This window comes from Phycodurus eques, chromosome 16 (assembly GCF_024500275.1).
Source record: "Phycodurus eques isolate BA_2022a chromosome 16, UOR_Pequ_1.1, whole genome shotgun sequence".
Taxonomy (NCBI): Eukaryota; Metazoa; Chordata; class Actinopteri; order Syngnathiformes; family Syngnathidae; genus Phycodurus; species Phycodurus eques.
Window position 1 is genome coordinate 2,206,397 of NC_084540.1, and position 14,731 is coordinate 2,221,127.

Consider the following 14,731-nt stretch of genomic DNA (forward strand, 5'->3'; position numbering starts at 1 on the left):
TCGTCCGTTTCATTTTCTTTTGGCTATCAAAAAATTCGAAAACGACTAATTTTGTTATCTTTTTAAATCTAACACAAAACACCCCCCCAAAAATAGCCTGATTTTTCATATTTCAATTTTAGAAATAACGTAGTTTAACGCATGCTTGTTAGCAAATTTCAGGGTCACGTAAACTCTACCAATTGAATATAACACTGAGTCCTGTGACCCATTTTACAATTTCATATTTTACATCAGAGCCCAACATTTAAATGTGAGAAATCTGGCTTTTCTTTGTGTGTTAGAAAAACAAATAACAAAACAAATAGTCACTGTTTTGTTTTTCCATTGCCAAATGAAAACAGAAGGAATGAATAATAGGTTAAAGTCAACTCAGGTTGAAATCTTCTTTGATAGGTTGAGATCTTGGGGTCTTATCAGGTGAAAAAAAACACAAGACAGCACAGACATTGACCAATGTGAAGAAGAAAGTATTAACGGTCACGACGCAACAGATTTTGAGAGGAGAGATATTTTTCGTCCATGGCCTTATTTAAGCGAATGGTTAGATTGTGGTGAAGGCATTGTGTCTTGTACCAGCGTAAAAGTAGTCAATTCACATTACAACATTAGCAAAGCTATGGGAAAATTAGAGCCTGAATTTATTAAAATCAATAAAACTATTTGATGTTCCAAAATTGTCTTAGTTAGCCTAAACAGGTATTGTACATGATTGACAGTAAAAATGATCGTTTTACTCTTGTACTTAAGTATATTACAGAGTCTACTTTTTGAAGAAAAAGGTTTATTGAACCAAAGCAGTTGAATCAGTAGCGGTAGGCCTACTTCTGTTTTTTGTTTTTTTAAATTTCGTTTCTGTGCTTCTACTTAAGTACAGAGTGTGAGTACTTTTGCCACCTCTGCAAAACCTTACTTTTTATTTGTGTGCTGTGAGGTGCTTTGACACGCTGTCGTTTTCGTCTGCAGGTGTCACCATGAGCAGTGATGCTGAGATGGCCCAGTACGGGCCGGCGTCCATCTTTTTGCGCAAACCTGAGAAGGAGCGCATCGAGGCGCAGAACCGGCCATTTGACGCCAAGAGTGCCTGCTTTGTGCCAGACTCCAAGGAACTCTACATCCGAGGTGTTATCCAGAAGAAAGAAGGTGGCAAAGCCACTGTGAAGACTGCCGCAAACGAGGTGAGGAGTAGGGACTAAATGGATGAAAAGTACAGTATATAGAAAAGCTCTTGATAAAACCAATTCATTATTCAAAGCCCAATATCCCTAACTAGTGTATTTACTCGTTGTTCTTTGCCCACTGTAGACGGTTACAGTCAACGAAGAAGACTGCCACCCCATGAATCCTCCAAAGTATGACAAGCTCGAGGACATGGCCATGATGACGCACCTCAATGAGCCATCTGTGCTGTTTAACCTCAAAGATCGTTACGCAGCATGGATGATATACGTGAGTGTGGCTCCAGGCCAGAGGCTTTTGCAGCATTCCTCACGTTCCCCTCGAATTAACGCACCTTGCCCTCCCGCCAGACATATTCCGGACTCTTCTGTGTGACAGTGAATCCTTACAAGTGGTTGCCGGTGTACGACCCGCAAGTGGTGTCGGCCTACAGGGGGAAGAAGCGCATGGAGGCTCCTCCTCACATCTTCTCAGTGTCTGATAACGCCTATCAGAACATGCTCACAGGTGAAAGCTGAGATTTTTACAACCCCCCAAAAATCTGAAATTAGGATGGCACGGTATACTTTATGCACTAACTGAAACCTTTTTTGTCCCACCAGACCGTGAGAACCAGTCTGTCCTTATCACGTAAGTCACTTGCATGAACTACAATTTGAGCTATTGAGCATCTGGAGCGCCATCTGTGCATGAACGCCTCACTGTTTCCACAGTGGAGAATCTGGTGCAGGAAAGACGGTCAACACCAAGCGTGTTATCCAGTACTTCGCGACAATCGCAGTGGCTGGCGGCAGCGATAAGAAGGAACAGACATCCGGAAAGATACAGGTACAGGAGTCGAATTTACCGACATTGAGGACAAAAGTTGATCTGATGCCTGTGTTTCCTAGGGAACGCTGGAGGATCAAATCATCTCAGCAAACCCTTTGCTGGAGGCATTTGGAAATGCCAAGACTGTGAGGAATGACAACTCCTCACGTTTTGTAAGTAACAGGAAAGAAAAATGGATCCAAGACATGCATTTTCTTCTTGTTGTGAAGGACTAGATTAAAGCGCGTACTGTCAGAAAGAGGGATATTGCACAGTCACTCCTTTTGTGTTCCAATGTTCCAGTCTACACCAATGTGGGGCTAATTTATTGACTTTTTGTTTCTTAGATAAACAAATGTTCCTAAACTATAAAAGTCACATGTCAAGTTCCACCCGAGCTGAAAGACACTGTAGCGCTGAATGAACAATAATGTTCATATATGTACTCTGAGAGTGTTTGTTTTCATCTGTGCATTTTCCTTGTTAGTACTACATTGGGACTACATACAGTTGTATTGGTATTTTGCAAGTGCATTTTTTCTCTTTTGTGAGGAGAGCCTTATTTTTTTTTAGGGTAAATTCATCAGAATTCACTTTGCAACAACAGGGAAACTGGCTTCAGCTGATATCGAAACGTGTAAGTTTATCTTCTCGAACGTAAAAGTCCATCCCATGTGGATAAAAGCTCACGTTGTTCTTCGGTGCAGATTTGCTGGAGAAGTCGAGAGTGACGTTCCAGTTGTTGGAAGAGAGAAGCTACCACATCTTCTACCAGATTATGACTGGACACAAACCAGAACTCATAGGTTAATGATGACAATGATGATGATGATGATGAATGACATTTAAAGAAATGTTATGCTTTTTTGTCACTGCAGGAATGTTGCTCATAACTACAAACCCATATGACTTCCCCCTGATAAGTCAGGGGCAGATCAGCGTGGCCAGCATTGATGACAAAGAAGAGCTTATGGCGACAGATGTGAGCTAGCTCTCCCTTCACTGGTGCACAAATGCCTTTCACCATCCACTCTAAACTCCCTTTTGATCCGACAGACCGCCACTGACATCCTAGGCTTCAGCAATGAAGAGAAAATGTCTATCTACAAGCTGACTGGAGCTGTGTTGCATTATGGAAACATGAAGTTCAAGCAGAAGCAGCGAGAGGAGCAGGCAGAGCCTGACGGCACTGAGGGTGAGGCTCCGTACTCTGTGTTACCAGTGAAGATACGCAGACAGACAGACGTTTTGTCTTTCAGTGGCTGACAAAGTGGCCTTCCTCATGGGGCTGAACTCTGCCGACCTGCTGAAAGCCCTCTGCTACCCCCGTGTCAAAGTGGGCAACGAGTACGTCACCAAGGGCCAGACCGTCCCCCAGGTACCACTTAAACGGCCAATCGTGTCATCCCAGATCAATGATTCCCATATTGACTGCCAACTAACCAGCAAACTGTTCAGTCAACTTTATTCCATTATGAAGACAAGTAGCTTCACCAGAGCAGAAGGTCTCTCCCCTGTTGATCACATCTTGATGCTTCTACTTTTTGGGGGAGGGTTGAGAACAGAAATAGCTACAAACTGCTGACTCCGGCTAAATTACTAATGTAAAGTAATGCTTCCTTCAGGTGGCCAATTCAGTTGGTGCCCTGGCCAAGTCTGTCTATGAGAAGATGTTCTTGTGGATGGTGATACGCATCAATGAGATGCTGGACACCAAGCAGCCACGGCAGTTCTTCATCGGAGTCTTGGACATTGCAGGATTTGAAATCTTTGACGTGAGTTGAGACTCTTTCCTCATTTTGGCCTGTTGATGCTCTGGCTCCTATGCTCCTATGATAACCTCTTCATGTAGTACAACAGCATGGAGCAGCTGTGCATCAACTTCACCAATGAGAAGCTGCAGCAGTTCTTTAACCACCACATGTTTGTGCTGGAACAAGAAGAGTACAAGAAAGAAGGCATTGACTGGGAGTTCATCGACTTTGGAATGGACCTCGCAGCCTGCATTGAACTCATTGAAAAGGTAGGATACATGTGCTCAAGTCAACAAAATAGCTTCAGTCAAGCAGCATTCCAATTATTTCTCCAATCACCAGCCAATGGGTATCTTCTCCATCCTTGAAGAGGAGTGTATGTTCCCCAAGGCGTCAGACACGTCCTTCAAGAACAAACTCTATGACCAACATCTTGGGAAAAACAATGCTTTCCAAAAGCCCAAAGTGGTCAAAGGCAAGCCGGAGGCTCACTTCTCCCTGGTCCACTATGCTGGAACAGTGGACTACAACATTACCGGCTGGCTGGAGAAGAACAAAGACCCATTGAACGAGTCTGTGGTGCAGCTATACCAGAAGTCCTCTTTAAAACTGTTGTCTTTCCTCTATGCCTCCTTTTCTGGGGCTGAAACAGGTACCAAAGCTGTTCAGTGACATTCGTGTTCCAGCTGAGCGTCATTAAAACAAATCAGAATACTTTGTTTCTATCTTGTAGACTCCGGTGGCGACAAAGGTGGGAAAAAAGGGGGAAAGAAGAAGGGTGGCTCCTTTCAGACTGTGTCTGCAGTTTTCAGGGTACCAAGAATTTATGTTAGCATATTCGCATATCAGACCACAATATTATTACATAGACCCTCATCATCAAGAGAACGTGTAATATTTTCAGGAAAATCTCGGAAAGCTGATGACTAACCTGAGGAGCACCCACCCTCATTTTGTACGTTGCCTGATTCCCAATGAGGTTAAAACACCAGGTACCATACAGATGAAATTTAGGATAAAAATAATAAAATAATTCATTTAGTTATTAGTTTAACAATCCTTTTCTGCAGGTATCATGGACAATCACTTGGTTATCCACCAGCTGCGATGTAACGGTGTGCTGGAGGGAATCCGCATCTGCAGGAAAGGCTTTCCAAGCAGGATTCTCTATGCAGATTTTAAGCAAAGGTCATTAATACATCAAAATTTCAGTCATGTTAAATCACTGCAGCTTGTAATGGTCTTTATTCAAAATGACCAGATATCGAATCTTGAACGCCAGCGCCATCCCAGAGGGACAGTTCATTGATGGCAAGAAAGCTTCTGAGAAGCTTCTGGGGTCCATCGACGTTGATCACACTCAGTACCGCTTTGGCTCCACAAAGGTATGCCTTCAGGAATACTGGACTTACTTGTACCTTTTCAAACACAAATTGGTTGTAAGTAATGTTTTTTTACAGGTCTTTTTCAAAGCAGGTCTACTGGGAAATCTAGAGGAGCTGCGAGATGACAAGCTAGTATCTCTTGTGACGCAGACTCAAGCTGTTTGTCGAGGTTATCTCATGAGGAAGGAATATTCTAACTTGATTGCCCAAAAGTAAGATGAGAAACCTCCTTTCTCAATATGAAAGTGAAATGATTTCTGCATAGACCAAAACGTGTGATGTGCATATCTGACAGAGATTGTGTGTGGATTCTACAATACAACCTGCGCTCCTTCATGAACGTCAAACACTGGCCATGGATGAAGCTTTTCTTCAAGATAAAGCCTCTGCTCAAGAGTGCAGAGACAGAAAAGGAGATGGCCACTATGAAAGAAGACTTCATCAAATGCAAGGAGGACCTGGCCAAGTCAGAGTCCAAGAGGAAGGACCTGGAGGAGAAAATGGTTTCTCTGCTGCAGGAGAAGAATAATCTCCAACTTCAAGTACAATCTGTGAGTGTCACCGTGCCTCAAAGCAGATTAAAACGTGTGCTGTTTACTGACTTCTCTTCCCTTCAGGACGCGGAGAACCTCTGTGATGCAGAGGAACGATGCGAGGGTTTGATTAAAAGCAAAATCCAGCTGGAGGCCAAACTCAAAGAGGTGACCGAGAGGATGGAGGACGAGGAGGAAATTAATGCTGAGTTAACCACCAAGAAGAGAAAGCTTGAGGACGAATGTTCCGAGCTTAAGAAGGACATTGACGACCTCGAGATTACTTTGGCTAAAGTGGAGAAAGAGAAACACGCCACTGAAAACAAGGTTTGGACATTTGTGTTTGATCACATTGATGTGTGATGATGTTATGTGGACTAAGTTCAGAACAAAAGTTGAATGTCATTCCTTATGTAGGTTAAAAATCTTATAGAGGAGCTGGCTGGCCAGGAGGAAAGCATCAGCAAGCTGAGCAAAGAGAAGAAGGCCCTTCAAGAAGCCCACCAGCAGACCATGGATGACCTTCAAGCCGAAGAAGACAAAGTCAACTCACTGACGAAGGCCAAGTCAAAGCTGGAGCAACAAGTGGACGATGTGAGTTGCCAGCTAAATGTTAATGTTCAAGTGCTCCCAAACAAGCCGCTCTAATCCATTTGACTGCTCTCCAGCTTGAAGGTTCACTTGAGCAAGAAAAGAAGATGCGCATGGACCTGGAAAGGGCGAAGCGCAAGCTGGAGGGAGATGTTAAACTTACACAAGAATCCCTGATGGACGCGGAAAATGACAAACAGCAAGTCTGAGGAGAGGATGAAGAAGTGGGTGGACGTATAAAGGAGAATGAGCGGGTGGTTGCACGTGACATCTGACTAGGGTTGGAAAGGGGTGGAAAATTTCCAGTAAATTTCCATGGGAAGTTAAGATGGGGAATTTGGGAAATATACAGCGGATAAAGATTCGATTCCCCCTGGGGTGGAGCGCCTGTCTGCTCCATGTTTTGAGCCTTGAGGAAATTTGTTTCAGTTTTTCTTTCATTTTTGCAGCATTCTGCACATCTTTTACCAATATTTCCAAATAGACAAAATCTTTGCTTGAACATTAGCTTGTGTGAAATGTCTCCAAACACTGGATGGCGCACATTGCAGATAACAGCTGTAAGAAGACTAACGCAATGGCTTGAACATTTATAAATAGTCAGCTTACCTAAGACAATGGAACGATCTTCAAAGTATTTTAAAATTGATAAACATCTTGCAGGAGGAAAAAAGAAGACAGCATCAGATTTTAGATGTAGCTTCTTAATAAGAGAGCCTAAATAAAATGTGCAAAATAGATAAATAAAATAAATAAATATAGTGCATGACCCCCAACAATATCATCAAAACTTACCTCACCTTATAGTCCACAGGCCCAAAGGTATGGGTTCAGTAGTTTAGTGCTATTTAGTCTCAAAATAGTGGTGCAGGATTCTAGAAATCATCTCAATAGCCCTGCAGTAAGCAGTGTCCTATGCGCATGCGGTTAGGAATAATATAGGTATTCAACTCCACTTGCATGCACATCTTGCTGGTTGTTCAGTCAGGGTTATTCTAAAATATATTTTCCACAACTACCGTAATTTCTTGTGTATAATGCGCAAGAAATTACAAAGTTGACCTCAAAATTCTGGAAAGCCCTTCAACCTATCTATAATGTCGTTTTACAACGCATGATTTTGCTTCTACCCATATGATCAAAACATGAAGTATTATCTTTATTTTGTTAGTTTTTTACCAGAATTATACTGAAGCACTTTATTTGAACACATAATACTTTTTTATTTACTTGCTCTTATTTTCAAATTCACAGCCCTACATTTATTTAGTAAATGACAAAACACACAGTTGTGCTTATATGTTTCATTACCCAGGCAGAATTTGTAAGATGTGTACAATTCTTTTAAGAAAACAAACCAGGCAAAACTCATTTTATTTTAATGGGATTCAAATTAAACTGTCAAGAATATCAGAAAAACATTATCATTAAAAAGAAAAACATAACCATTAAGAAATTATGATAGTTGTTGTTCAGTACATCAGTCATATTTTAAAAAATATATTATATTATTATATTACATTATTATATTATACTTCACAAATTATGCCTGGGTATGTAAACTTCTGAGCACAATTGTACATATATGCAGTCATATGTACCACTGTCATATTGGAATGAAAGTGTAGTCTACACCTTTTTCATAACCTCTAGGTGGCATACTAGAATGAAAGTGTACAACTTTTTCCATAACCTCTAGGGGGCGGTGGCATAGTGGAATGAAAGTGTACAGCTTTTTCATAACCTCTAGATGGCGGCATACATTTATAAAATGTGAAAGTCTTTTTCATTTTCTCCTCTACCTATGTATAATGCGCACTAATGAATTTTGACCATTTTTGGGGGTACAAAATGCGCATTATATACGCGAAATTACAGTATATTTAAGTTCCCTATTAAGAGCCAACCTTCAATTTTGTAATTTCCTGGTTCATAAATGTTAATTCCCATGGAAAGTTTCCAACTTTAAAAATTCCTGGAACTGTGTAACCCTACACCTGACATTTTTATTTTTTTCACGACAGAAAAGAGTTTGAAAACAACCACCTGGTTGGCAAGATTGCAGACGAACAAACAATCAACAACCAGCTTCAGAAGAAGCTGAAGGAGCTCCACGTAAAGATGCTTTTAGTCACGCATAAACCAGATTGACAGTGACTCCTCATTAATGAGCCATCTCTTCCTGTTTCAAGGCTCGAATTGAAGAACTGGAGGAAGAAGCGGAGGCTGAGCGGTCGATGAGGGCCAAGGTGGAGAAGCAGAGGTCTGACCTGGCCCGGGAGATTGAGGAGGTCAGTGAGAGGCTGGAGGAGGCAGGAGGAGCCACTGCCTCTCAGATTGAGATGAATAAGAAGCGCGAAGCAGAGTTCCTGAAAGTCAGGCGCGACCTGGAGGAGACCACGCTGCACCACGAGGCTACGTCTGCTGCACTGCGCAAGAAGCATGCTGACAGCATGGCTGAGCTCGGAGAGCAGATCGACAACTTGCAGAGAATCAAGCAGAAACTTGAGAAGGAGAAAAGTGAGTTCAAGATGGAGATTGACGATTTGGCGACCAACATGGAGTCTGTGGCTAAAACCAAGGTTAGAGCAATGGAGGATTCCAGAGTCCTGAGGCCACCTTTCATCCTGATTTGTTGTTAAATGCACTTGAACAGGTCAACCTGGAGAAGACCTGCCGCTCCCTGGAAGATCAGCTAGTGGAGCTAAAGACCAAGAATGATGAAAACAGTCGGAACATTTCAGATCTTTCCAATCAGAGGGCCCGTTTTCAAAATGAGAATGGTACATGGACTCCACTCAGAAGCCAAATGAACTGCATTCTGTCTAACTACGTCAAAATCTCTCTTTTGTAGCCGAGTTATCCCGACAACTAGAAGAGCGAGAGAGCGTCATATCCCAGCTCACCAGAGGAAAGCAGGGATTTACCACACAAATCGATGACCTCAAAAGACTCATGGAGGAAGAAACAAAGGTAATCAAAACTCACAACTGCTGACACTTATAATTTACTAATAACCCCTATCTTATAGACCGCGGCACGGTGGCCGACTGGTTAGAGCGTCAGCCTCACAGTTCTGAGGACCCGGGTTCAATCCCCGGCCCCGACTGTGTGGAGTTTGCATGTTCTCCCCGTGCCTGCGTGGGTTTTCTCCGGGCACTCCGGTTTCCTCCCACATCCCAAAAACATGCATAAATTGGAGACTCTAAATTGCCCGTAGGTGTGACTGTGAGTGCGAATGGTTGTCTGTTTGTGTGTGCCCTGCGATTGGCTGGCAACCAGTTCAGGGTGTACCCCGCCTCCTGCCCGATGACAGCTGGGATAGGCTCCAGCACGCCCGCGACTCTAGTGAGGGATAAGCGGCTCAGAAAATGGATGGATGGATCTTATAGACCATTTCATAATGTTTGCACACAATAGATGCCAGGATACTTTGGTAGCAGAACGTGAGTGACTACTGCTGACCTCAAGAGATGGTCAAAAACACTGTTGGTGATCTGAAGCTGAAACTATGACAAAAACTTGTGTTTCGGGTTGGGCCGCCAGATATTCATTCTCCCTAAATATGATTTCATCATCACAGCGAGTTTAGTTTGAATGAATGATTGCCTGAGTCAACTGCAGTGCGCCATCCACTTCAACATCTGTGCCATTAATCTGAGGGTCAGAAAAATCAAGCACAAAGCCATCATAGGCTTCCTATTTAGAAAAAGGGAAATAGAACATCTGTCATAGCCTATCAGGCTCATTTATACATTATGCTTGTATTCTATCCTTAAGGATTTATCTACCATGACCATGTTAAGGCATTATTACTATTTCCTGAATTAATTACCTATTCCTTCAATTAATCATGTTAACCATGTCTTAATTTCCACGTATGTTTTTGAATCCACTTACCCATTGAAATGTAAATTAACGCAGACATTGGGTCAACCTTATAAGCAGTTTACCTCTGGTACCATCTTCTTTTCGACTGATACTTCTCACATTCAAATTACGGCAGTAGTGAAGAAGGCTTGCCAATCAGAGACACGGTCCCTGGTAAATATGAGACATCTCTCACCACCCCAAAAGAAGAAATACTTCATTCAAGTGATTTCCCCTGTTTACTCATTGGCTCTGCCTTGGTCAAATGACATAGAAGGGTTTGTTTATGAGTGGTGCCATCGGCTTTTGCCAGCGGGAAGAAAGTGTGACACCATGCTTAATTGTCATATATACCTTCACAGGCCAAGAATGCCCTGGCACACAGCCTCCAATCATCTCGTCACGACTGCGACCTCCTCCGTGAACAATACGAGGAGGAGCAGGAGGCCAAGGCGGAGCTTCAGCGTGCTTTGTCCAAAGCTAACACAGAGGTTGCTCTTTGGAGGAACAAATATGAGACAGATGCCATCCAACGGACTGAGGAACTGGAGGAGGCCAAGTAAGATCAGGATCGTGCTCGGAAGGATTCAGCTTACTGAGTGTCGGCAATGTTGTCTGCCACAGGAAAAAGCTGGCCCAGCGTCTCCAAGAGGCAGAGGAACAAATTGAGGCGGTGAACTCGAAGTGTGCCTCGCTGGAGAAAACTAAACAGCGACTTCACAACGAGATCGAAGATCTCATGGTGGACGTGGAAAGGTCCAACAGCGTAGCAGTAACACTGGACAAGAAGCAGAGAAACTTTGACAAGGTATTTTGACCGTACGCTGAAGGTCAATTTTGAGACTTCCTGTCGTTAAAGGAGAGGATGATCATGTTTTATTGAGTTCAGATTCTAGCTGAGTGGAAGCAGAAGTATGAAGAGTCTCAGGCTGAGCTAGAAGGCGCTCAGAAGGAATCTCGATCGCTGAGCACAGAGCTCTTCAAACTGAAGAATTCGTACGAGGAGGCCCTTGATCACCTGGAGACAATGAAGAGGGAAAACAAGAACCTGCAACGTAAGCTCAAGAAGTAAGAATCAACTTTTGAGATCATTTAATAAAATGTCTCACTGTCAAACTTAGAGGAGATCGCAGATCTGACAGAACAGCTGGGAGAAAGCGGGAAAATGATCCATGAATTGGAGAAGTTCAAGAAGAATGTTGAGACTGAAAAATATGACATGCAAACTGCGCTGGAAGAAGCTGAAGTAAGCATCATACACTATGCCATCAAATGTTTGAAAGAAGAAAAACTATTCCGACAACATTTACTTGCTTAGGCCTCCTTGGAACAAGAGGAATCAAAGATCCTCTGCATCCAAATGGAGCTCAACCAAGTCAAAGCCGACGTGGACCGGAAAGTGGCAGAGAAAGATGAGGAGATTGACCAGCTGAGGAAGAACCACCAGCGAGTAATAGAATCCATGCAAGCCACTCTGGATGCTGAGGTCCGTAGCAGGAATGACGCTCTGAGAGTGAAGAAGAAAATGGACGGAGACTTGAATGAGATGGAGATCCAACTGGGGCATGCCAACAGGCAGGCCTCTGAAGTTCTGAAACAGCTGAGGAACGTGCAGGCGCAACTGAAGGTTTGGGGCAGATGTAATACCATTGTGACCAGTCACGTGCATGTGCAAACTCCAATGTGTTTCAGGATGCCACAATCCACCTGGATGACTCCCTTCGAGGTCAAGATGACATGAAGGAGCAGGTGGCCATGATGGAGCGCAGGACCAGCTTGATGCAGGCTGAGATTGAGGAGCTTCGAGCAGTCGTGGATCAGACGGAGAGGAGCCGCAAATTGGCAGAACAGGAACTGATCGATGTCAGCGAGCGTGCGGGACTTCTTCATTCTCAGGTGATTTTCATTACAAGTCTTGAACCACTCAAATGTAGTCTCCTACGTGTATTTTTCACCAGCATCTGCTTTGCCTCTGACAGAACACCAGTCTCTTGAACACCAAGAAAAAGCTGGAGACGGATGTTACCCAGCTTCACAGTGAAATAGAGGAAGCCGTTCAGGAGGCCAGGAATGCTGAGGAGAAAGCCAAGAAAGCCATCACTGATGCAAGTAGATAGATTATTCATCCACGTAACTAATTTAATTCTGAGTGACGGGATTCAAGTCCTCTGAGATTAAAACCAAAGCTTCAGGGTGCTGTGTTTGTAGTTTGTAGTAGTTTAGTGACACGCGTTTAGTGACACTGCGACACATGGAGGGATGTAAACAATGACCACGATGGCACGTCCTAACTCTTATGGCCAAAAATTGAATGTGCCCACAGTAGATGGACATCTTGATGGTCACGTCCAGGGTTGCAACACCTTTTGTTCACATACAAAGCAAGTCGATGCCGCCACGATTTCCCATAATCTTTGGCTAATTTGTCCAATTTGATTGGGACATCGACACGTGAGAATTGAGACTTTGCTAGCCACATTTCAGAAAAACAAAGTAAACTACATTCCTTGAAGGTCCTGTTACTTTTCAGCAGTGCAGCCTGTTTGTTGAGCTTGTTTGGTAGTTAGTTCACATTTCGCATAATCATTGCAGGCGCAGAGAGCTTGTACAGTATTTTCACTTCTTCGCTAGCCATTTGTTTTTTTTGTTTCGGGCCAGCTCTGCATCCCCGATACGTCTTCCTCTGCTCAGCTGGTATATATGTAAACCACTCCATTTTGGAACTTTGCTCGCCTCGAATAACTGACTTTTGGCTTACTGAATTCCATACCCATAGTATAGGAAAGCCTGCTTTTCCATAGGTGAATAATATTGACTGATGAAACGCAAAACTAACTAAAACTACATCTAAAAACTAACTCCACTAAAAAACACAGAGCTTAGCTGCTTTCTCCAGAGTACTGATGGGATTTTAGACTTTCAATCTGAACACTACTGCTGTGGTACTTGTAGGCTGCCATGATGGCCGAGGAGCTGAGGAAGGAGCAAGACACCAGCGCCCACCTGGAGAGGATGAAAAAGAACTTAGAGGTGATGGTCAAAGACCTGCAGCACCGCCTGGACGAGGCGGAGAACTTAGCCATGAAGGGCGGGAAGAAACAGATGCAGAAGTTGGAGGCCAGGGTACAACCATGTGTATATGATATAACCCAAAGTACTTCTTGTACACACGAGCAGTTAACAGTTAGCTCAGCTTTTCCTTTACTTAAATGGGCTTATTCAGGTTCGTGAGCTGCAGACTGAACTGGAAGCTGAGCAAAAGCGCTCGAGTGAGTCCATCAAGGGAATACGTAAATACGAAAGGAAGGTCAAAGAGCTGAGCTACCAGGTATACCACAACCTTAAACCTTCTGGCAGCTTGACTCTACTCAAAGATAGTCTTCACTGAATGGTACATTGCTATCAGGCTGACGAAGACAAGAAGACCAACATTCGACTTCAGGATCTGGTGGACAAGCTCCAGATCAAAATGAAGGCCTACAAACATCACGCTGAAGAAGCTGTGAGTAAAGCAACATCTCAGCTCAGCCAACTACATTTGTCTTTATTACGAACACATAAAAAATGTGGTGTGCTCGAAAAGATTAATGACATTTCACTTCATTTAAATGTAAAAGTGATTTGACCCCTTTTATGCCTCTGCTCTCTCATCCCTTCATCTGTCCTCCAGGAGGAGCAGGCCAACATGCACATGGCCAGATTCAGGAAGTCTCAGCACGAGTTGGAAGAGGCCGAAGAGAGAGCTGACGTGGCTGAATCGCTTGCCAACAAGATGCGAGCCAAGACCCGTGACATCGGGCCAAAGGTAGGTTTGATATTACAACACAATCTCTTTATCAGTGTTTATAAGCTGTCAGCAGTGGGATGTGTATTTGCACCTGAGCAAATAATCCCATTGCTAATATACAGTGTTCCCCGAGGATAGGGACCGAACCCTGCTATGAATAGCGAAGAGCCGCGAGTAATTGACACATGCCCAAAAAGGTTTATAATTATCTATAGATGCCACAAGATCAGAATCATCTTTATTTGCCAAGTATGTCAAAAAAACACACAAGGAATATGTCTCCGGTAGTTGGAGCCGCTCTAGTACGACAACAGAGAACACTTTTGAGACATAAAGACATTGACAAAAAACAGCAAACAGGCGGATTTGTGAATGTCGAAGTGCGAGAATGCAGGGTTTCACTTACTATTTCTAAAGGCCACACAAAATCTGATTTGACCAAAAAAATAAAAAATACAAAAACACAAAATTCTAACGCACGTATTGGAAGCAGTGCAACCATGAGAAACGCTACGAAACGAAGCGAACAGACACTTGGTAATAAATTAATAAAATTTCATGGAACAAATATTAGAATTTAGGTTGTAAATCTAGGTCGCTGCTTTGGATAGTTTTTTTTAGGCCAACAGAGAAGGCCTTGCTAAACCTGACCACTCACCACTGTAAACTGTAGATAACGTTTCTGCTTGTGATGTTGTTGTTTTTAGCCACCCGAAGGACAAGGGGAGTAGCTGAACGTGGATCCAGATGGCCACCACAGCCTCCACCATTTTATCATATCGTTGCATGCTAAGTCAGTTAATACTGAATAAAAATATGATA

The 14,731-nt window shown here is 43.2% G+C and overlaps 1 pseudogene; it reads left to right on the top strand.

Moving 5' to 3' along the window:
* The first annotated feature begins 974 nt into the window (after nt 1-974).
* On the top strand, nt 975-14,644 carry LOC133415052 (myosin heavy chain, fast skeletal muscle-like; annotated as a pseudogene).
* The last annotated feature ends 87 nt before the right edge of the window (nt 14,645-14,731 follow it).